Consider the following 22,992-nt stretch of genomic DNA (forward strand, 5'->3'; position numbering starts at 1 on the left):
TGTGGCCAACCTTTTTATTTTATGACATAAAAGAAATTTTTTTTTTTTCAACAACTCTGAGTGGAAGTGGTTTACTATATACTCGCTTCTTGATGATATCTTTATCCTGTTTAGGGGTGACTCTGCTCTGCACATTCCACATTCCTGTCTATTTGAATTCTACAACATAGTTTCTTAGATTTTTCTCACTTTGATGTTGACTTGAAGTTATGACCTAGATACCTAGATGTAAAACTAGCTCAGTGCAGGGGGTCATTTAAAAAATCTATTTTTTTTTAGAAAAGAACATTGTTGTTAACTCTTTTCACACTTCACTAGTTTGCATCCATTTAAGCATAAAAGGCCATAGTAAAGGGACAACTAGTGAGGGAGATGGTGAGGAGGATGTGTAGTGAACTAACTCTTGAGTGCTACTGAGAGAGAGATCTGAGATCCCTTCACCAATCCACACCGTTTAGTGGCTGGCGATATTATATGGAAGTAAAAAAAAAAAACTTGTGGGTTTTATAAATAAACCTTCTTTTCTCTATGGCCACTTCCCCATTGATTTTGAACATGTTTTGAAACCCTAGTGAAATACTAACACGCTTGACCCTGCTTTTGCGTCATTACCTGTTCCTTTGAATGAATTTCCTTGTAGTTTTATCTCTACTTTTAGACCAAAAAAAACATTTTGTTAAAAATTGTTTTTTGTTTTTGTAATGCATTGGTTAGCACATATTGAAATTTGAAACCATCTGTGGTGTGTTGGAGAGTAGGTGTAGGAAAGACTTTTGCTTTTGCAGTTTTTGCAGAGAGTGTAGCACTAGATCTAAGGGCTCTTTTTTGTGGTGCTTGTAATTTTTTGCACATAAAAACTATAAGTTCAGTTTTTTGCGGCAGTAGGGTAGATATGGTTGGTGTCATCCGAATTAAGTGCGATACTAAATCTATCATTTACATTGCATTTTGTACTTGCTGTCCAGCTGTTAAAATAAGAAGGAAAAATGCATTATTGCAACATATTTGTTTCTCCTTCAGGCATGCTTTTTACTTTTATGGGAATTGACCATTTACCACCATCTCCTAGGAACCCTGCTATAATAATGCTTGAAAACTGTGAGCTTCTTTGGCAACTCAAACTGGATGCATTTAACCTCTTAAACTGAAATGGTATATGGATAAGCTTTAGCTTTCCATTCTACACCTTATTATTCTTACTATGTAACCCATTTTATATTTCTAGTATGGTGTACATTTTGTGGATTACTAGCTATTGGGGGACTTACTATTTGTTACTATTTTTGTATTTTTTAAACATTTTGACGTTGTATTTTTGTTTTTGTGTTTTGTTTGTTTTATTTTATTTATTTTTTATAAAACCCTTTTTCTGATTTTCTGATGGTGTGTTTCTTAATTCTTTGTGTAATTCTTTGGTTTCTTGTAAGTCAGTTCTCCTAGTAACCCTTTATCACCTTAATTATGTGCAGGTTTTGTATTTTATGTATAGGTATCTTTACATTTTTTTTTTTCGTTTTTGTTTACATACTGTTTTTACATACTGTACATATGCAGAGTATAAAGTTGCTGTTTTGAGATGATGTATTGCCACATTTGAAATGGTGCCTGCAAATTTACTTGAAATATTTTTATTGTTGCATTGACAATTTAAAAATAAAATAAGGGGCTGTTGCCTTTTATTATGCTGCTTTAATTAGTGTGTATTTAAAAAAGGCGTTTTTTTGGCTCTTTGTTACCTCTGAAACTACTGGTTTGTGGACTTTACTTAGTTTGATAGCTACAGGTAGCAGAACATACTACTACTTCCAACAATTGATAGTGAGTGTGACTTACCTTGTGTCTGCGCCAGTACTGAGGATGGTGCTTGAGGGCTGACTATGTCGGATGCACATAGTACACTCCCTATACATGGTTAAGCACAGGTAGTGTCATGTTTGCCATCCCTTTTACTGTATGTGCAAGTCAGAGAGAGGTGTCATTCCCTGGGTTCATACCATGTCAGTGTATGTGCTGTGCATTGCCTCTTTGCCAAGGCCTGGGCATGCTGGGCTCACCTCCTTCTGCCTACTGGGGGAGGCTCAGGTTGTTCCTCTTCTGAGTCACTCTGTGCCTGTGCTGGACTTGGCAATGGTGGGGGGCTGTGTGGCCCTGCCCCATGTTGTTCCTGCTGCAGTTGTTTCCGCAGAATCATATTGTGTAGCATGGCACATATAATGACAATTTGGGTACATGTAGCTGGTGAGTACTGCAAGGCTCCACCGGATATGTCCAGGCACCAGAACCATGACCTGAGCATCCCAAACACATGCTCTGTTATGATTCTGGTCTGTGCGTGTGCCTTATTATGGAGTGCTTGTTTGGGTGTGTATGCATTTCTGATGGGTGCCATCAACCACGGCTCCAGTGCGTAACCAGCATCCCCCACTAGGTGGCCATATGACATGCCCCCATTGGCAAATCTCTGGTACAGCTGAGTCATATGCCAGATGTGGGAGTTGTAAAAGCTTCCAAGGCTGCCATCACACACATTCATTATAATGCCCTGGGCATTGCACACGACCTGGCAGTTGATGGAGGGAAGCCCTTTCGGTTTATCTAGACTCTACATCACTCTTTGATGAGTATGTGCATGCAGCCTATAGCACCCACTACCTCAGGGTGTTCTGCTATTTAGTGGAAGAGATGCATATTGCTGGTCAATGCCTCACGGGTGTTGAGGAAATATATGTGCTCACTGGCATGTGCTGACATGGCATCCAGTAACTGGTGGAGTACCCTGGATGTTGATGCCTGTGGAGATCCCCATGATATCCCCAGTTGGCCTTTGGAGGGTACATGTGGCTAGTATTCTTAAGCCTACATATACCTTAGTATCCACTGGAATGGGTTCCCCTCTGTTGGTTCTGTGTGGGAGGTGTGGCCGGCACAGCTCAACAATTTGCTGTAGGAGGTCCCTGTCCACCCTATAGTGCTCCACTATCTCCAGCTCATGTAGCCCCTGGTAGGTTACCCTGGGTCTGTACACTCTTCTCCTTCTCCCCACTGTGGGTTGGTCATCAGCATTCTCATCCTCACCACCCTCAGCTTCTTCCACATGTTGATTTATGAGAGGAAAAGCAGCCCCTATCATTTTGTTGCTTTCGTTAGGTAAAATTTCCTCATTTGTGTACACCGGTGGTGTACAGTTTGTGGAAAAAACCAGAGGGAAAGGTGTTTGCATAGTTTATAGGAGTGTGCTGGGCTGGGGTGGGCTGCTACCTGTGTAATTGGCTGATTCTGATGCATTTCACCTGCCAGCTATGCTAGTTATCCTTGATTACCATCCTACTGCTGTTTTTCCTTCCCATTGCCTTCCTGTTTAAGCCCAGAGGCGTGCCGCACATACCCAGTGCTCAGATTTGAATGGAGCTGCTGTTTCCTAGTTTAATTTTTGTTTTTGTTTTGTTTAACACTCGGTGCGCTGTGTGCACACCCGTTTAGGCAATGTAAATACTGCTAGGCAGCTTCAGACACACCCCCTTCCTTAGCCATGCTAAGCTAAGGGCAAACCCCAGCCACAGAGCTCCAATAAGCTTACAGTATGCCTGACACACCCCTCTATGATGTCAGCTAATTCTTAGGCTTGCACCATGGTTTTCCTGCACCTACACAGTTGGGTGCTGGCTAGCACTGAGGGGGAAATCTGTGATTCAGTATCATTCCCCTCATTTGCATAGAATTGACTGCTAATGCCTAGTTGCAAGTCTAACACTGAGGCTTTCCCCTTAGCAACCTCTATTCAGTGGCCTTGTTGTCTTCTGCCTGCCATTGACTATAATGGGAAAATTGTGATTTTTGCTTAAAAAGCTTTTTTCAAGGTTTTATTTTTATTTTCGAGCCGATCCCGTTTGCGCACCGCTGCCCTACGCTGAAATGACCGAAATCAGCCAAAAAAAAAGAAATGTTATTTTTTGTTATTTTTAACCTATTTTCCAATGGCTATATATTTGACCATTGGCATGCCTTCCACATTATTAGGGTTTGGGAGGGTGGCCTAATGGTTAAGGTGTTTGCCCTACAAACACAAGGTGCAGGGTTCAAGTCTCACAAGGGATAATTTGCTAGGCTTTAAATGGCTTGCAAGGGCAGTTAGCTTAGTACTAACCTATGAACCTATACACCCTTTATTTGGAGCTGTCATGGCTCTGTTTTGTAGTTTGCAGAAATGTACTTGGTTACTAGCAGAATACATTTCTGCAGGTTATACTACTCCTGCATGGATGGCTGCCAGCTTCCTGGATCACTAATTCACCTCATTTGCATGGTTTTCACCTGCAAATGGGGTAACTAGCATACAGGAGCTCTGTCCATGCAGGAATAGTGCAGGAGCGCTCGTGCACATCCCAGGAACTTGTTCCTGGATCTCTTGGCAGCCATATTGCCTCTAGCAGCTTTTGTACTATTCCTGCATGCCGTACAGAGCTTGCTGAATACTAGGGATAGAATTATGTAATTTTACATCTCAGCTGTTTCAAATGTATATTTTTCATATGTCCACTAAATACATTTTTCTCCATTAGCACATCTAAGTTATGATCATCTAGATCTTATTAAAATCATTTATTCTTGACACAACATGCAGATTTTGTTTAACAAAATCAATTTCCATACTATTCACATTCTTAAACAAATCAATCAGATTGCAGAACTGACATGTAACTTCTGGATGACGTGGTATATGAAAAGCATGATCTATATTGAGTTGCATGTACGCCAAAGACAGAACACTTTCAGGAATGCCCATTGTCACTGATGTCATCTTTATTTAAAACATTTTATCACACACACACAAACACCTTCCCCCTAGAACTAAATGTATGGGTACTCTGTAATGTATAATAGTACTGAGACATTTTCACTGATTGCTGGAGTCTTGTTAGACTTGATTACTTATAAATGTAGCTACTTGATATTGCTTCTGACACTTTTTTCTGTGTACAACTCAGTCACTTCTACAGATAAAAAATGGATTTCCAGTCACCAATGTAATTACAGCTCAGAGATATGAAGCTGCATAGCAGGTAGCCCCATGTTGCCATCCACTTGTACGTATGTCATATAAGTGCACTCACATGTGCTATTCATATTGATTGCATTGCATAATTCACTTTTGGATTACTATTCACTGTCATTAAATAGATATTGTACCACGACAGGTTTTAACATATCTATTGCAATCATAGGCAGTCTTTGCAAGAAGTTTTCTTCCTTTAAATCATGGCTGCAGTTTCATAGCCCTGACATTGTAAGAATATGAATGTCTTGGCTAAAACCTGATGACATTATGTATCAGTCCATTGTATGAGAAAAGAGTGCCAACCAAAGTCAAAGGTCTGGCAGCAAGATGGGGGAAGGAGTTTTATTACTTGCAAGAATTGGCATAGGTAACTGTCTTGTGTCTTATTCTCCATACAAAATTGGTCACAAGTTGAGCTGCTTGTTTGTGAATGCCTGTTTGGACATTCTGCCAAAAGCCCTGGTGTACTAGCCTCTCCCATCCATACAGGTGACTATAAATTATATAAACTCATAGGTGCTTCCTCAGTGATACAGCAGAAATTCACTGATTTTACGAGTGCCAAAACAAAGTAACGTTTTATGGTGCTATTGAACATAAAATCTCTCAGCTAATCATCGCATCCACAAGACAAAACACACTTTCTGGAAATCATGCAGCTTTGGATGGGCCGTATTTCAACTACCCATCAAATAGTAGATTGCTTTCTGCTTGAAATTCCCCTTTCAGTGATCATTGCATTGTAGCTCTAAGCTATTTCCCTAAAGCACAGCTCTGTAAAGACAGTCTCCTGGAAGATTTGCAGCAGAATTTGCACTACCAGCCATGGATAACCTGTCAACTATTGCTTTGACTTGTGTCACCTTTTAAACTGATAGTGACACAGCACTTTGGTATCTCCTTACCACTGAGCTGTCACTTCAGAAACATGCTACCCCTCAAAATAATAATAATAACAACAGTATAATGTCAATGAAAAGTCTACTCTTTGAATCATTCGCAAAGCAAAACAAGCTTTTGATTGTTTGCAAATCTATCTGGAAGAACAAACAAATTGCATTTGCCTTTGACCAGGACTGCATACAACATAGGCACCATAAAAGCTTATTCAATGAATCTAATGCTATACTTCTTATGGGAAAAACTAGGGAATTCATGAACAAATTAAATAAGCTAATTTGGAGGTCCAAACAAAACCCAGCCTACTCACTAACTGTTAATGCTGTGCCATTTGCTTATCTTAAATGGACAGCAGTGGTCTTTGTGACCCACTATGAAGCTCGGGCCATCTGAACACTCATATTTAGCGCATTATCTCATGTTTCATGAGAAATATGCATGTTTTACACATGACTTTTATTTTATTAAAGTCACACCATGAGAAGTACATCATTGGCTCCTTGGCATCCCCACCTATAGAAATATTTGCTCTGATGGACCTTCTTTAAATTCTTCATGGAATATGATATAGTCATTGCTATAATTGTCAGGTATATTATTAACGCATCTTTCACTACTGGGGTATTTACTGATCTGCTGAAAATTGTCAACATCTTGCCAAGTCCTAAACAAGCAGGACCCTCACATCCTTCAGAAAATGCCTGGTAAATTAAGAATATTTATTCTAGCCACTTTTCAAGTTTATAAGAGCAATGTTTAAAATTTGTCCCTATTTTTGGGCCTTTGTCCTAAATTATTTTTGAATTTGACCAGATTTGTTGTGCTAATGGGCTGAGAGGAATGTTCTTACAGGCCAATTAATCTTCTAAAACTCTCATTCAAGTACTTAAGAAGCAGCAGTCACTTAACTGAAAGAGCATCCTGAAGAATATTGCTTAATTGTAGGCCAGCAACATGGTTTTCACAGGTCTATGTTCGGCTACCAAATTTCAAAAACCGCAAAAAGCTAAATACAGAAAGGTTAACATCGAAAGGAACAAATAATGAACAACAACTTCTGTGAAAATAAATCCATCGAATAGCCATAGTTGGCCAACATGGCCAACATCAAGAACACAACCAACCAACGTGGGGGTCTTCACCCCCAGAACCCCCCCCAACTATATATAATATAATATAATATGATATATATATATATATATATATATATATATATATATATATATATATATATATATATATATATATATATATATATATATATATATGGGGAATAGGGCAAATTTAATAGGTTTCTATTCACTTACCTTATGCGTCTTGTTACTTCCTGGTTGTTGGCCAAATATGGCTATTCGATGGATTTCTTTTCACGGAAGTTGTTGTTCGTTATTTGTTCTGTTCAGTGTTAACCATTCGGTATTTAGCTGTTCGCAGTTTGTAAAATTTGGTAGCCGAACATAGACCCGGTTTTCACAAGGGCACTGATATACTTAAACTAATTATACTCAGTGACAGTTTATTTCATACAGTGGAAACAAGCAAACTCATTAATCTTTCCAAAGTTTTTAATGATGTGCTCCACTTAACTGTTTGCTAAACAGCTTTCACTTTACAGTTTGAGACTAATCCCTCAAGCTTGTTTTGGTAATTACTGTTACATTTGGGTAACTATTAGACAGGGTCATTTGCAGCTCTGATTAATTGAGTCTGGTGTAACTTAAGGCTCTGCACCTGGGCATATTTTATAAACATCAATCCTTTTTTATTACCCCTGTGTTACAGTGTTACAGGAATATGACTCTGTGTTCAGGTAAATCATGATCTGAGTGTCCAAGAACTATCTTTAAAGAACCTACTTCACAACATGCTAAACTAGTTCTGCCTTGGACTGGAGAAAATGAGACTTTGTCTATGCAAAAACAAATGTATAGTATTTGGCCACTATTAACAGCCCATCATGCATTCTGATATATTTGATCCTGATGGTAAGTCACTTTAGAATGTGTGCAGACATAAGTACCTCAGGGTCTGTCTTGAACCATCACTTACATTTGCTAATCACATTCACAAACTAGTAACAAAAGTATCTTTTTACAGCATATGTGCCATAATAAAACACCGTCCTCTCCAGTCAGAGTAAGATCATAACTGGCAAAGGAATACCACTACAACTGGCTCTTGACAGCTGACTCCCCCTAATTGTTTCAGCCAATTGTCATGATGTACAAAAGTGTGGACATTATAAAGGAGAATATGTAGAAGTGTGGCACCAATTCATCACAGGAAAAGAGTTTGCCTGGCTGCCCATTGCTTTAAATGTGTCCCTCGTCATTAGACCCATAATTTTAAAATTGTTTAATCTGGGCTATTGTAAGGTACTGCATCATCTTATTACTATGAAGGACAATCCGAGAAGTCTAATGTCTGTGTATAATGCTATATCCCTTGTGATACCACAGCTATATCCCTCAGCTGCCCAGAGTTTTGCAGAGCATCTAGATTTTTTCCTCATATGTTTGGTCTGTTCCTCATAAAATTTGTGGTTTTCCTTACAAATCACTGAGGTTTGGAGTAACTAAATAATAAATGCATTTGCTTTTCAGACTTTCATATGCTATCATAAATGTTATTCTAGCAACTTTCTAAGTTTATAAGAGCAATATTTAAAATCTGCCATCATTTTTGTGCCTTTATCTCCATTATTTTCGCTCTGTCCAGATTTTTTGTCCAGAGGTTGAGAGGTATGATCCCAACACTCTTTGTGATGCACAACCGGTACAATTACCCTTGCTTTGCATTATACCTTTTGAATGTACTGTTAGCCTCTTGTAAATAATATAAAATATTTCTGTACCAATAAACTGAGTGCAAGCTGCCATAGTTCAGTCAAGTGTTGTATATTACTAGTATAGCCATGTGATTAACAGTCCTGAAGATGGTTGGTGTCTTAATAGTGTGTATGCAGCAGTATTATGCATTTGTTTTTGTTAACTGTTGATTATTCCTAGTTGACATAATACTGCTATTGTTTTACTTTCTTTTGTTCAGATTATGTTTATATTTTGTATCTAAGTAACCACATCATAACTGAAAAAAGGCTCTAGTAGTCCAATTCACGTACTTGTTAAATAAAAATAAATCAATAACTAAACAAAAGGCCATTATGGTAGCACAGTGGTTAATAATGCTGTTTCTCAGTTTTCAGGTCTCTTGCATTGTTTCTCTGTGTCTGCAGGGAGTTTCACTAGTTTCATCCTAAAGACATTCCACAAAGTGAATCGGCTTCCTTCAATTACTCAGAGGTGGGTATGAGTGAGTGTGTTGTGTGTATCTTGCGATGGGTTGTTGCTCCATTCAGGATTAGTTCCTCTGCCTTGTATGCAGTGACTGCTGGGAAAGGCTCCAACTCCCCTTTGATCTTAACCTGGATTAATTGGGTAATCAGGGAATGAATGAATGCATAAATAAGGTCTTTAGGATGATATTAGTCAACGTGGGAAACTACATGTCATATGTGTAGTTAATAGAATGGGCTTAATGCCCAGTGTGCAAATCTGACACACACTATAGTATAATACAAAAATTAAGCTTGAGGTTTTAAATCGGCAAACTGAAGTCTTGATGAATTAGTTTTAGGAAAACATAACTTTGATGTTGTATAAACCATCAAGCTGGCTGCATCCTCAAGCAATTTTTTGATAGCGTAACAAATTTCATTACCGTTTCAGATGGTCCATTTCACCTGAGAATTCACACATTTTTAGTACCTTATGAAACAGCCTTAGGAGAATTGCTCTAGACATGACTGAAGACAGGAGACTACAAGCAAAGGCAGAGAGAAGCTAAATTATCTTCTACAACCTACATTTGTTCATTGGAACATGAGATTTGAATACAGGGTAACATACAATAGGTAGAAGGCAAAGGTACGAATGGGCAGGGCATTCTCAAGATGACATACTGATTACAGCTGAAACACACTTGCACTTAGAACCTGAATTGTTGACAGAAACTTTCCCGGTAAACAAATGTTAATTAAATAAAAAAATAACATCAAAATTCACATCACCCATTGAATTACCTAATTTGAGATGCTCCTAATGCAGCTGAGATATTTCTAATAGCATAACAGTACCTATGATAGGAAAATAAGCATGCAGTGTAGAATAAATTATGATGTCAGGTGTAGCATAAATTAAGATGTCAGGCATTCTTTCATATCTGTCCCCATATGTGCTATAATTCATATGTAGCTTGGCTGTTTAGCGTATTTCATTAAAGTTGATGTAAAAGTCTTCTGCATTCTTGACATGAGAAATTCTCTAAAGTGAGATTATGTAAGCCATAGGTACTCACAAGCTGAAAGAGGAACGTTGTACACGCTCACTATACAGAAACAAAAGGGCAATATAGAAAATAGATAGGGGATAAGCTGTCTTGTCAATGGCATATAATAACTGCAACATTTGATACGTTGGTTAATTATCAGTCATGCCAAGCATCCCTATAAAATACACATTGCTTACATTCCCATCTTTCACTTGTGCAATAAGCAAATCACTGAAAGATTCCCCAATGCTTCCCTAGGGAACACATGCTGTAAACAGTTTGCATTGAACACATGGGTCTGTCAGTCTTTTATACATTTCTTTAAAGCTGCATTATATCTAAGCAACGCTTTTACATAATTGAAGAGAAAACCAGTCAAAAAAGATACAATATATCTAAAAAGGAAGAGGTATTGGTGTCTGCATGCTCACACACATGTATGTGTGTGTGTGTGTGTGTGTGTGTTTGTGTGTGTGTGTGTGTGTGTGTGTGTGTGTGTGTGTGTGTGTGTGTGTGTGTGTGTGTGTGTGTGTGTGTGTGTGTGTGTGTGTGTGTGTGTGTTTGTGCACGCGTATGCATGTGTGTTTGTGTACATTCTGTCATTGCTACCTTTTCACACCTTAGGTCAGTAATCTGACAATTTATGCTTCTAGGTTTGCTGAGTATCATATTATAGGCTTGATTGAGTGCTGATACATATGGCTGGGTATCATAATACATTATATGGTGAATGCTAACCATGCAGTATCTGCAGTAGACCCAGGGATAAGCGTTCGTCTTTGGAACTGCAATTTTATAAGGCATATCCTGCACCCCTCTTCTGCACATTTGGGTAAGGTTCTAGAAATGGGTTATCTTACACTGAAATAATTGTCTGATGGGTATATTTTGTCAATTGTGTACTGTGTACTCAAAAAATAGTCTTTAAACAGACAACACATTTCAATATAGCATAAAATGTTTTTACAAAGCAAATGTAATGTTTTAATATGATGTATCTTTTCTCCAACTTCAGGGACAAAGTTAGAAATAATCAGGGATATTTTAAGTATGAGCATTTCAGTTAGAACATCTGGAGTAAGATTTGTGTTCATATGTGTTTCCTCAAGAATAACAAAATATAAACTCTAATATTAGGTGTTACAAAATAACTCTAACTTCACTGTTTTGTCACAAAATCACACATTTTATGATGAAAGAGCAAAATGATAATGCAAACTTCTCTTTTTGATAATCATTACTGATATAAATACTGATAAATGTGAGTAAGGAACTCAAAAGCTGTAAACAAATGCATTTGTGTGTGTGTGTGTGTGTGTGTGTGTGTGTGTGCTCATGCATGTGCATGCATTTCTTGTCATTATATTTTCAATGAATCTGTGAAAAAAACATTTCAACATGGTTAATGTAACTTGTAGAAATATACTGTCTGCTAATACATTTGTTGTCAGATCTCATTATTAATGCCAGCAAGATAAATTACAGTAGACCACCCCCTTTTGAACAGTGACATTCTTTTTCCCATCTGTCTAATCTTGGCCTTCAAAGGCAGGGACTGTTCAAAATTTCTAACAATATAGAACAAAAGTTTGTTTCTGCTTTAATGGAAATGATTGTAGCCTATTCATTGTCATATACCTTTCTTTTGCAAGATTGTTACTGTGTCATAAGTCCCATGTGTTGACTTTATTATATATCTAATACTTCACACTTTATCTGCTAGTGTAAAATGATTGCTTCTCTTGTGTAAGCTTCTCTTGAGGTCATTGCAATATATCAATGTTTGCTCTGGCACTGATGTCCATTTCAAGCTGGTCTGCATTAATTCTTATGTTTCAAAACACTGGACACCTGGTTTAGTTTAAAAAGATAGGTCTTAGGATAACTGCTTATTCAGAGTAAGTGATGTAAGATGAATATTTCTTTTTTAGGCATTCTTTAAAAGAAATATAATGTTTTTCCATTAGTACTGATATAAATTCATAAATTTAAAACAAAATTACTAAACTTTGGTATCAGAAAAACCTTCACACTTAAAACAAATGGGTTAGCTTAATTCGCTGGAGTCAATTTAAGTATTAGGATTTTATCTAAACAGCTGGAGAAAAGTAAAAAAAAACGTGCAAGGCTATACTGAAAAAACACAACACTTACAAATACTTCCAATCCCTGCAAAAAAAAAAAAAAAAAAAAAAGAAAGAAAACAAAAGCCTAATGAGTTCTCAGGGGAGGGAGTGGTTAACACTTTGAGAAAATAATATTTACATTGGTCATGTAAATGTAAACTGGACTTGTTTGACTCTGGCTGATCCGTCTTTCTCGTGGTGGAAGAAAATGCTTGGAGCAAGGCCATACAATTTCAACCACATGGATATAATCGACTAGATGCTTAGAATAACTAAAATAAACAAAAGTGATTGTGAATATCTTTGCTTTTTGAAAACACATTCTTTTGTATATACTTCAGAATCTATTGATGAGCGAAAGATTTAGCACAGCTGAAATAAAAGAAGTTGAAGAATGGTTAACCACTTAGGTTTTTCAAATTATTATCAAAAGCTCTTCTGCCTCAGAAAGTCATATTATTCTCATATGCTACCCTGGACATTGACAACAATTAATAGCAGACTCCTGACAGTGGAACAGTCCCCACCCTCATTCCTGGGGGTTTTAAGACTGCAAAGGAACATACTGATGGTGTGGTGTGACTCAGCTCTTTTACTTTCCAACTGTATCTGTGAGGTATCTGTAATGCTTTTTTCAATAGGATATTTTTAGATGCTGATAATTTCCTGAAATATTACACATGATAGTAGGTCTTGCAAGATTTCTCTTTCCCAAACAGACTCTTAAAAGCATTAAAATTGTTCCTGGAAATCCTTACATTTAAGGGTGTGGGGGAGCTGAAGCCTATCCTGGCACTCAGTAGATGCAAGGCAGAGAAATTAACCACGGACAGGATGCCAGCCTGCAGACGGACACATAGACAAACACACACACACACACACACACACACACACACACACACACACACACACACACACACACACACACACACACACACACACACACATCCACACACTGCATGCACACCTATGATCATCTGAAGGATAACTAATTCACCAGCGGTATGCCTGCAGGATGTAGGATGAAACATAAATATCTAATAAAAACCTATGTGGTAACAGAAAAGTCATGAAGATTAACAAGCAGAAGGCACATCAGCCAGCAGCTGAACTAGACAATCAAGCACTGTGAGGCAGCAATGCTAACAGCGGTGCCACTATATTGCCCACACAAATCATCTTATATAGTTACAGAAGTACCGCCTTTTTTCTTTTAACTTAACTCATGACTTTCATTTTGCCAACTGGTGAGCAATAGATCATCAGTTATGGTACATTAAATAACCAGTGAAGAAAGACAAATTGTATCTAGTTCTCATTGTCACATCCTGCTGTGTTATGCACCAGTCACCATTCTTCCATTTATGTAAAACTAGATTAAAGTCAATAACTGTCCATGATTCAACACTCTCTATCCCTGTGAAGAAATGAAGCAAAAAAGAAAAGCTCCCTGGCAATTATCTGCTTGGGAATAACGTAGGAAATATTCAACAGTCACCAAAAATCCCAGCAGAAACACAGCAGAGCTGTAGAAGCAGTACAAATACTTTCCTTTCAGTATATCATAAAATACCAATAGCAAATAATATGTGAAGTAGAACAATTTTAGCAGCAGTCCAAGTTGTAAATATCACAGACCAGTAATCGAAGAATAATAGCGTAGTTTATTATAAAACAGGGTTAGCGCTTTCGCTGTAAAGCTTCCATCAGGCCACAATTACAAACACTGAACTAACATTTAAATACTAACTACCAAGCAAAATTTTCCTTTTTTCACCAATGAAATTCAAGCTTTCAAAAGTTGCTAAGCTACTGTATACACAGTAAAAAACTTCAGTTGCAAATAAATAAAACACTTATGAAAGCAAAATAAAAAACAGATGTAAAAATCACCTTTCCAGCCTTCTCCTTTTCAGGCCTATCACATATTATGAAGCTACTGCATACACAGCAAGAAACTTCAGCTGTAAATAAATAAAACACTTATGAAAACAAAACAAAAGAAAAAAAGACATTTAAAACTCTCCTTTTCAGCCTTCTTTTTAAAACAGGTTTCATAGATACATATTCATTGAGTCCATGTCCCAAGTGTGATCTTTAAAAATCCATCTCAGTCCAACAAATTCTGTATCGTTAACTTTGTCCCTTCATCTGGGACTATCTTTAATAGTCTGCATAACTAAAAAATGTGAAACTATGTGACTGTCCATGTACTAACAAATGTTTGGCAATAGCACTATATCTGAGACCTTTCATTACACAATAATGATGGTCCCTTATGCATTCCCTTAGTCATCTATTCGTTTTGCCAACATAAATTTTTTACAACAGGTGCAGCTAGCTAGATATATCAAATTCTTGGTTTCACAGTTAGCTGCAGCTGTAAATGTATAAACTATACCTGTGTCAGGATGAACAAAAATCCCTGATTAATTTATATAACAACAAAAAACACACGCCCCATGCTTACTTGTAATACTGTTATCTGATCTAGGATGAATATTATCATTATTCGTAGGGTAACAAAGTCTTCTTTTAAAAGATTTTTTATTTTTATACAAATACCTTGGAGATTTCCCCACCATTGCACTGATCTCTATGTCAGTGTGTAGTATATGCCAATTTCTCATAAATTTGTTTTATTTGATGACCACCCATGCTATAAACTAAGGGAACTGTAACATTCTTCTTTTCATAACTACTAACTGAGATTTCCCTATGGGGAGATGAAAAATAATACAATTCTTTTACTTTTGGCTAATATTATTGCCTCATCAACATCTTGCTTCCTATACACCCTCCCCAAAAAATCAACTTTCATTTCATGTATCTCAGCATCAAATTCTCGGTTCCTGGCCTAAAGTCTAGATGTCCTCATCCCCTGCCCGCTAACTACATTTCTGAAAACATGGAGGGATGCATACTTATACGATATAAATATGAGGCTCTATAACATCCCTTTCTATATAGTTTAGTATTAAACTGCCCATCTGAATTACATATTGCTTCAATATCCAAAATTTAAATTTTCTCTCTAGAGAAGTTTAAACTAAACTTAAGAAATGTACTACTATTTTGTAAATAATCAAAAAAGGTCTCTAATTGTTCCCAAAGGATAAAGATATTGTCCACAAAACAGCAAAACAATCTTATATATTGTTTGTACTGTCCATCACCCATGACATAAATGCTTTCCTACTGGCCCATCACTATGTTGGCAAACAATCTTATATATTGTTTGTACTGCCCATCACCCATGACATAAATGCTTTCCCATTGGCCCATCACTATGTTGGCGTAGCTATTGGCACAAAAAGTGCCCATAGCTATGCCAGCAGTCTGTAGGTAACATACCCCATCGAAAATAAAAACATTATATTCTAATACCAACTCAAGCAAAAAGCATATAAATTCTATCTTATCAATAGAATAAGTGCTGTTCACCTGTAGAAACTCCTTTACCATCTGTATACCCTCTAAATTCAGAATCACAGTGAACAAAGTCTACCATGTACATGGGTATTCTGTTGCCACTTTCATTAAGATTATTATATAAATCTTGCAAAAAATGTTTACTGTACCATAATACAACCCAATACTGATCTAAAACAGATCTCAACTGTTTCTCAATATATACTGATAGTGGCTCTGTGAGCCACCCTCCCCTTGATACCATAGGTCTAAATAAGGGTGTCAATGGGTCCTTATGAATTTTTGGCATTCCCTGCAAAATGGGAATTAATGGATTCTTAACCATAAAATATTGGAACAATTCTTTAGTGATTATGCCAGCACTCACACAGTCATTTAATGAAGCTAAACTTTTTTGGGACATCAAGGTTATTATACAACTTTCAAAGACTTTGTATGTACTATTATCTTGTAACATTTCATTCATCTTCATAAAATAGAATGCTCTATCCATCACAACCACAGAACCGCCCTTATCAGCAGGTCTAGTGACTATTGATCTGTCCATCTGCAGTCTCTTCAAATCTTCCCCTCTCTTCCTCTCCTATTACTGCACAGTAAATCATATAGTTCTCCTTCACAGACCCGACTAAACACTTCTAATACAGGGTGGTTCTGTGGTGTGTATGCACTGGGCTTTCTAAGTACATGCATGTCTACAGTAACATCAGTCAGTTTATCAAACATTAACTTAGGCATCAAGTTTCTAATAAAAAGCTTTAACTCAACAATAGTATCAACCAAGTCTGCTTGTTGACCAGGTTTAAAAGATAGGCCCTTATTAAGGACCTAACAGTCAGCTGTTGACAAACATCTATTCGATATATTCCAAACTAATTCTTGTCTGTCTTTTCACCACATCTTTTTTATGGTTGGATAATTGGTTTCTTCAAATGACTGCTTTCCCTTATTTCTTTCCTTGCTGTGAGATCTGGTTTTGATACCCTTCCTGTCTCCTCGAAAATAAAGGGGTAACATAGGAAAAACCTGTCCACCATTAGAAATAGTTGTTTTCGGTTGAACAACAGGTACTATGACAACGGTATCAGCATGCTGAACCACCTCATTTTCAGACAGCCTGCCCTCCTGTGGTGTACCATAAACAGATGCATTGATCATGGTAATGGAAATATTCTCATTATGGTTGGGAGCCACCATAATAGATGCAGCATTGGCTCCCTCACCATCATCTGGGACTGCTTCACTCGGTCGTTTGGCATTATTTTCTGGTGAACTCTCCTTGGGCCAAGTAAAAACATGATTATACTGAAAAACCCTCATGCCTCTTTGAACCTTCTTTTTCTTTTGTTGTATGAGTTTTTTGTCATAAACATCTACTTGATCAATAAGCTTTCACAAATATTAATGTCCACTTTATCGTGGACTGCTAGAGCATGCAACTCTTTTAGTTGTCGCTGAGTACTGAGACATAAATTGTGTTCTAGTGGTTTAAAATAACAAGTGAGCAGTTGCATATATAAAAAGCTGGTATCCAAATTGATCTTCTGCCATTTTGCTACCAAATCAAGGTGCGTGCCCCCATAAGTTGGCAACTTTAGGATACGCAGCCCCTAGGTATAATTTTATGCTTACAACAAGACTTCATATGAAAACATTGGCATTGCAACTACTTAGGTTGATATAACTCATTCTGTAACAGTCCTAAGTTGTCTTTATATTTCAGAAAACACTCACCATCACCACTTTTCATTGTCTCAACAGATAGCTGCTCAATAAGAAGTGGGTTATTGTCCATACGAATAAAATTAGACAGTCAGTCATTTCTCTTAGCATTCAGCCCTCTGTGTGGATTATATTCATATTCAGTGTTAGAATTAAAACCTTCAGCCATGCTCACCTGGGACAACACCACAGTAGATACAAAGCAAATATTCAACAGTCACCAAAAATCCCATCATAAACACAGCAGAGGTGTAGAAGCAGTACAAATGTTTTCCTTTCAGTATATCATAAAATGCCAGTAGCAAATAACACCTGAGGTGGAACAATATTAGCAGCAGTCCAAGTTATAAATATTACAGACCAATAATCAAAGAACAAAAGTTTCTACATCTCTGCTGTGTTTCTGCTGGGATTTTTGGTGACTGTTGAATATTCCCTGTGAAGAAATGTTTTCTCACGTCCTCTTAAAACCACCATCTTAAATCAGTGAAGAATGATCACTATTTACCTATTTTTAAGTTGCACCCTTTCTTCTATCTCTATTAGTTTTCTTCCACCTTATGTTGTTTCTTTAGTCTTTTTTCTCTGTCTAATGAAAATAGTCACAGTTTTTGGAGCTGCAGCACATTTATTTATTTATTTTATTTATTTACATTTGTTGACCGGGAATGTCTGACTGGACGCAGGTCCATTTTCAGCGGAGGCCCGGGGAGTAAAGCTCCACAAATTAAAATATTACAGACATAGTTACAGATGAAGAATCCTAGCAATTAAAATATTACAAACATAGTTACAGATGAAGAACGTAGTACATTCAGTAGATAACTAGCATCTGTTCTATTCACGAAATCATAGCAGATATTAACAATTGTTACAATAAGAAGTTACTGCCATATAATAAGCAGATAATCATGGAAGTATCAGAGCTTGCTTCATTCCAAGTGGGACAAGTGGGTGGGATTTCGTTTCCTTTGATTCCAAGGCAAGGAAATTAAAGTTTTAGAATGTACAAGCATATTTCTGGTACCCGCACAATACTGTAACCATATTGTAGGGAGAAAAGCAACTTAATGGTTGAGTTAGACTGTAGGAGAAGGTGAAGTTTTCCTTTAAACTGGGTTAAAAGAACCACAATATGTTTATTTTCAGTGTGTTTAATAGCTTTTTCTTTCCCACCAAACCACTTGTTTGTTTTACTTAGTTCCCTATCAGAATTTTGAGAGTACACAATGTCCCAAAACTCCAGAAAATTAAGTGCAATTCTACAGAATTAACAGCAAAGTACAAAACTCGCTGTTAAATATTAAAAGTGTTTTTTTGCAGGGGAACAAGCCCCCATGCACTCTCTCAATATAGGTGGGCTGTAACCCCATACCACATTACTTTTATACAGTAAACTTGAGATCACTGCGCCTCAAAAAGGGGGTATTCTCTTTGATAAAGCAACTTCTCCCTAATTTAACTTAAATTCTCTTTGTTTCAGGACTTGCACAATTGGGTCTTAAACACACAAATGGGAACTTATTTTACCCAATTGTAAAAGATTATATAGTAAATAAAATGACATGTCATATACACAAATAAGCAATGACTGAACTTATGCTGCAGTATTTCACCATCCATGTTCCAATCGACTTTATTTTTCCAGATCTCTTCTGTCATATTTATTGCCATTTGATAAACTAACCTGTAATTACCTGGATCTTTTTCACCTTGAAAAGGGCACCACTAACACCTTTTCTAGTCATTAAGAGTACCTCATTTTCAGCAGCATTTTAAAAGTATTATCATATGATTGTATAACATACTTTCCACATAGCTCTCAACCTGCCATCATTGAAATATGGAATACTGATTCTCATAACATGAAACAAATGGGTAAAATGTGCAACCCTTACAATTTACTGACCCTTTCAACTGGGAAGTTTACAAATGGTTAAAACTTGTTATGCATATATAAAGTTCTTTTGATGAATTAATATGATTAAGTATTATTTAGCCTAGATATTATTTAAACAACATCTTAATAATGTATGTGTGCTAGACCCTTACACTGTGGAACAGTGTCTTTTTAAAACTGTAAATGAGAAATGTTCCTCATAATAATGTACACTTAAGAGGTATGACTGTCTGCCTCCTTCAAGAACTGTGGTGATATCCCAGCTGCCTCATGTGCCTGGCCAGTTTTTAGCTCATCCAACTATCTAAGACAGGCAGAAGCTGTTTGTCTTCCTTTGCCATTTATCTTAAAACCAATGGCTTAAACAGTTAGTCTAGGGTGCCATGGCAGAATCTTTTAACCCCCAGATACTCCTGCTAGGTTAGAAGAAGACCAAGAAGTCTCAGCTGGATTCTTTAGCTGTCCAGCCTACACCAGATGCCCCTCTAGAATCAAGTAATAGCTCTGGATGTCATTTAACATGTACATTGGATTGCTTTTCCGCAACCCCGTCGCTGGCCAGAAGGGATCTGTATTTTCACATGTCTTCTGAGGCTTTCCAGTCATCTGCTCTGGATGTCAATTCCACAGATATTGGTCAGGGAGGAAGTTCTGGGTTCTCTTTTCTAATTTCAACAGGGGTTGGAACCTTCGGTATTCTTTAGGGCTGATGTCCCTTCTAAGAAAAGACAAAAAACTGAAGCATGTTTCGGTCCATCCTAAGGATCTTCAAAGGGAATGGCAAGAGTTTACTCAGGGCTTGTTTTCTGCTTTAATGGCCCTAAAGCCTCCTCAAGGTGTTTCAGTCCCTGCTCCTCCTTGGACCTCTACCCCTTCTAAATGGTCTAGGGAACCAGATTCCTTGGATGAGGATTATGTGTCTGGTGAGGGGTCTTGGTCCTATTCTGCACAGATGCCTTCACTTTTAGCTTATGATTCTGATGAAGCAGAGTCTGTAAGCCCTGAGTCTCCTTTTGAGGAATTGTACTTCAGTGAAGATAATATGAGTTGCTTCAGGTGGATACTCCTAAACCATCTGCAGTTCCTCCTGTGTTGGCTGCCTTGTTAAATACTTGCATTGCTGCTTCCAAAATCTTCTGATTCTCAGCCTCCTACTCCTAAGAAACCCGACAGGTTCTATAAGGTTCCTGAGGATTGTCAATTTCTATTTAAATGTCCTTCTGCTGATTCCATTGTGGTGACAGTCTCTTCTTAAAAGCCTTCTAAACTTTTGTCCTCTTCCAAACTTTTGCCTTCTGATAAAGGCAGTAGGGCAATGGAGAAGATTTCTAAGAAAGTTTACACTGCTTCTACTTTGACCTTTAGGGTTATTAATTACCAGACCCACATGAACAGGTATGCTCTGACCTTGATTTTTCTGGCTTGTCAGGTTATTTCTGACCTCCCTGAGTCTGAAGACAAATCCTCTGCCTTATCTTTTCTAGGTTCTGCTTCTCAAGTAGCTTGCCACTCTATTAAGTGTAGCTATGATGCTGCTGATGCCTTTCTAGGACTGTGGATTTTGGGTCTGTTATGTTACATTATTCTTGGCTTCATCTCCAGTCACTAACTGAGGACATTAAGGCCAAGTTGTTGCATGATTTTTTGGATAATAAACATCTTTTTGGGATTGTTGCTGCTGACCTGTTTACATCTCTTCAAGAAAAATGCAAAACCTTGCAGGACCTTAAACATATTTTTGTCTCTCTTATCCCTAATTTCCAGAGGAATTATCCTTCTAGGTCTTCTTTTTTCACAGACAAACCCGTCAGGCCTCAGGGCAGTAGGGGTGGGAGGCAGGCTCCCTCTGGTAAGACTTCTCAGATTTCTGTAGCTCAGAAGCCTCCTTTACCTGGTAAGCCTACTTCTCTTTGACAACCCCCCCCCCCTTCTTTTAGACCAGGTTCATTTGTCCCTTTGGCTCTCCCTTTGTTTTCTAAATTGGTGTCTCATCACTGCAGACTCTTGGGTTCTTTATATCATCCATCAAGGTTACTTCATGGTACGGAAATCTCTTCGTCTTTTTCCAGGGATTCCTCAACTTCCACTAGAGCAACTTCCTCATTTTCTGGTGGTATTAGGGCCCCTGGTGAACCAAGGAACCATTCAACCTGTCCCCCCTTCCCAAGTGGGAAGGGGTTATTATTCCAGGATGTTCCTGGTTCCTCAAAAGGAGGGCACTTGGAAACCTATTTTGGATCTCTCCTACCTTCATATCCCTATTCACCCTCTTTTCAGGAAGTTTTTAGGTTACTATGTTTTTTCCTCTCATTTTCAGTTCTCTGCTTTGCCATTTGGCCTCTCTGCTGCCCCAAGGGCATTTACAAAATGCCTAGTTCATGTGATTGCATTCAGCAGGCTCCAAGGCATTCAGATTTTCCTTATCTAGATGACCTGTTGCTTCAGGCACCTACTCCCAGTTGATTGTTACTGGATCTGAAGTTCACCTTCTCTTCTTCAAAGTCTGGGGTTTACTATCAACTTTCAAAAGTCTGTCCTGTCCATCTCAAGATCATGTGTATCTGAGCTGCAGGATTCAGACAGTGCCAATCTTGGCCTCTGTCTTCTGCCTCCAAAGGTATTGTCATTGACAGCCTTCTTTCAGTCTCTTCTTTCTCTGTCAGTCATGCCACCAGGGAGTTTCTTTGGGCACTGGGAGTCATGACCACTTCTATTCCAGTGTTTCCTCTTGCCAGAGTGCATATACAGAAGCTTCACTGGTACCTCAAGTCCATTTGGCTATAGCATTGTCACACTCTGGATTTCAATGTACCTCTCCTTCCCTGTCTCAAGAAGGAATTTGAGTGGTGAATTCAACAGTTCACTCTAACCCAGGCTGGCCATTTCAGCCTCCAGTCCCTTCTCAGGAGCTGTTCACTGATGCCTCAGACATGGGGTGGGGTGGGGGGGATTCTCTTGGTCACCTGAACATTCAGGGTCTTTGGCCTCCCAATCAGAAGTCAAACCATATCAACATCAAAGAGATGAGAGCTCTGATTCTGGCCCTTCAGGCTTTTCACCCCGTGTTCTCTCCAGGCCCCTTAAAGGTGTACACAGATGAAACTACATAGATGTGGTATGTCAACAAGCAAGGGAGCATGAAATCTTATCTCCTCTGCAGGATGTTGGCTTGGGAAGTGGCTCTCAGTTATCAATTAACTCTTCAGGCAGTATACATTCCTTCAGAGCACAATCTAGTGGCAGACTCTCTGAGCAGGTCTAAAAGACAGGCCCATGAATGGATACTTCACAGAGACGTGTTTCTGGACATTGTCCATTTGTGGCATATTCCTCAGGTAGACCTTTTTGCCTTCCTTCTGTACAAGTAGCTTCCTCTGTTCATTTCCAGAGTTCCATGCCATCTGGCATGGAAGATGGATGCCCTTTCCTTTCCTTGGAAGGGGATGTTTCTTTATGCTTTCCCTCCTCTTCCTCTACTTCCAATAGTCCTGAGGAAGATTCAGCTGGACTCCCCAAAATTCATGCTA

This window comes from Protopterus annectens, chromosome 10.part0 (genome assembly GCF_019279795.1).
Source record: "Protopterus annectens isolate FY-2018-M chromosome 10.part0, PAN1.0, whole genome shotgun sequence".
In the NCBI taxonomy this organism is placed as follows: domain Eukaryota; kingdom Metazoa; phylum Chordata; order Ceratodontiformes; family Protopteridae; genus Protopterus; species Protopterus annectens.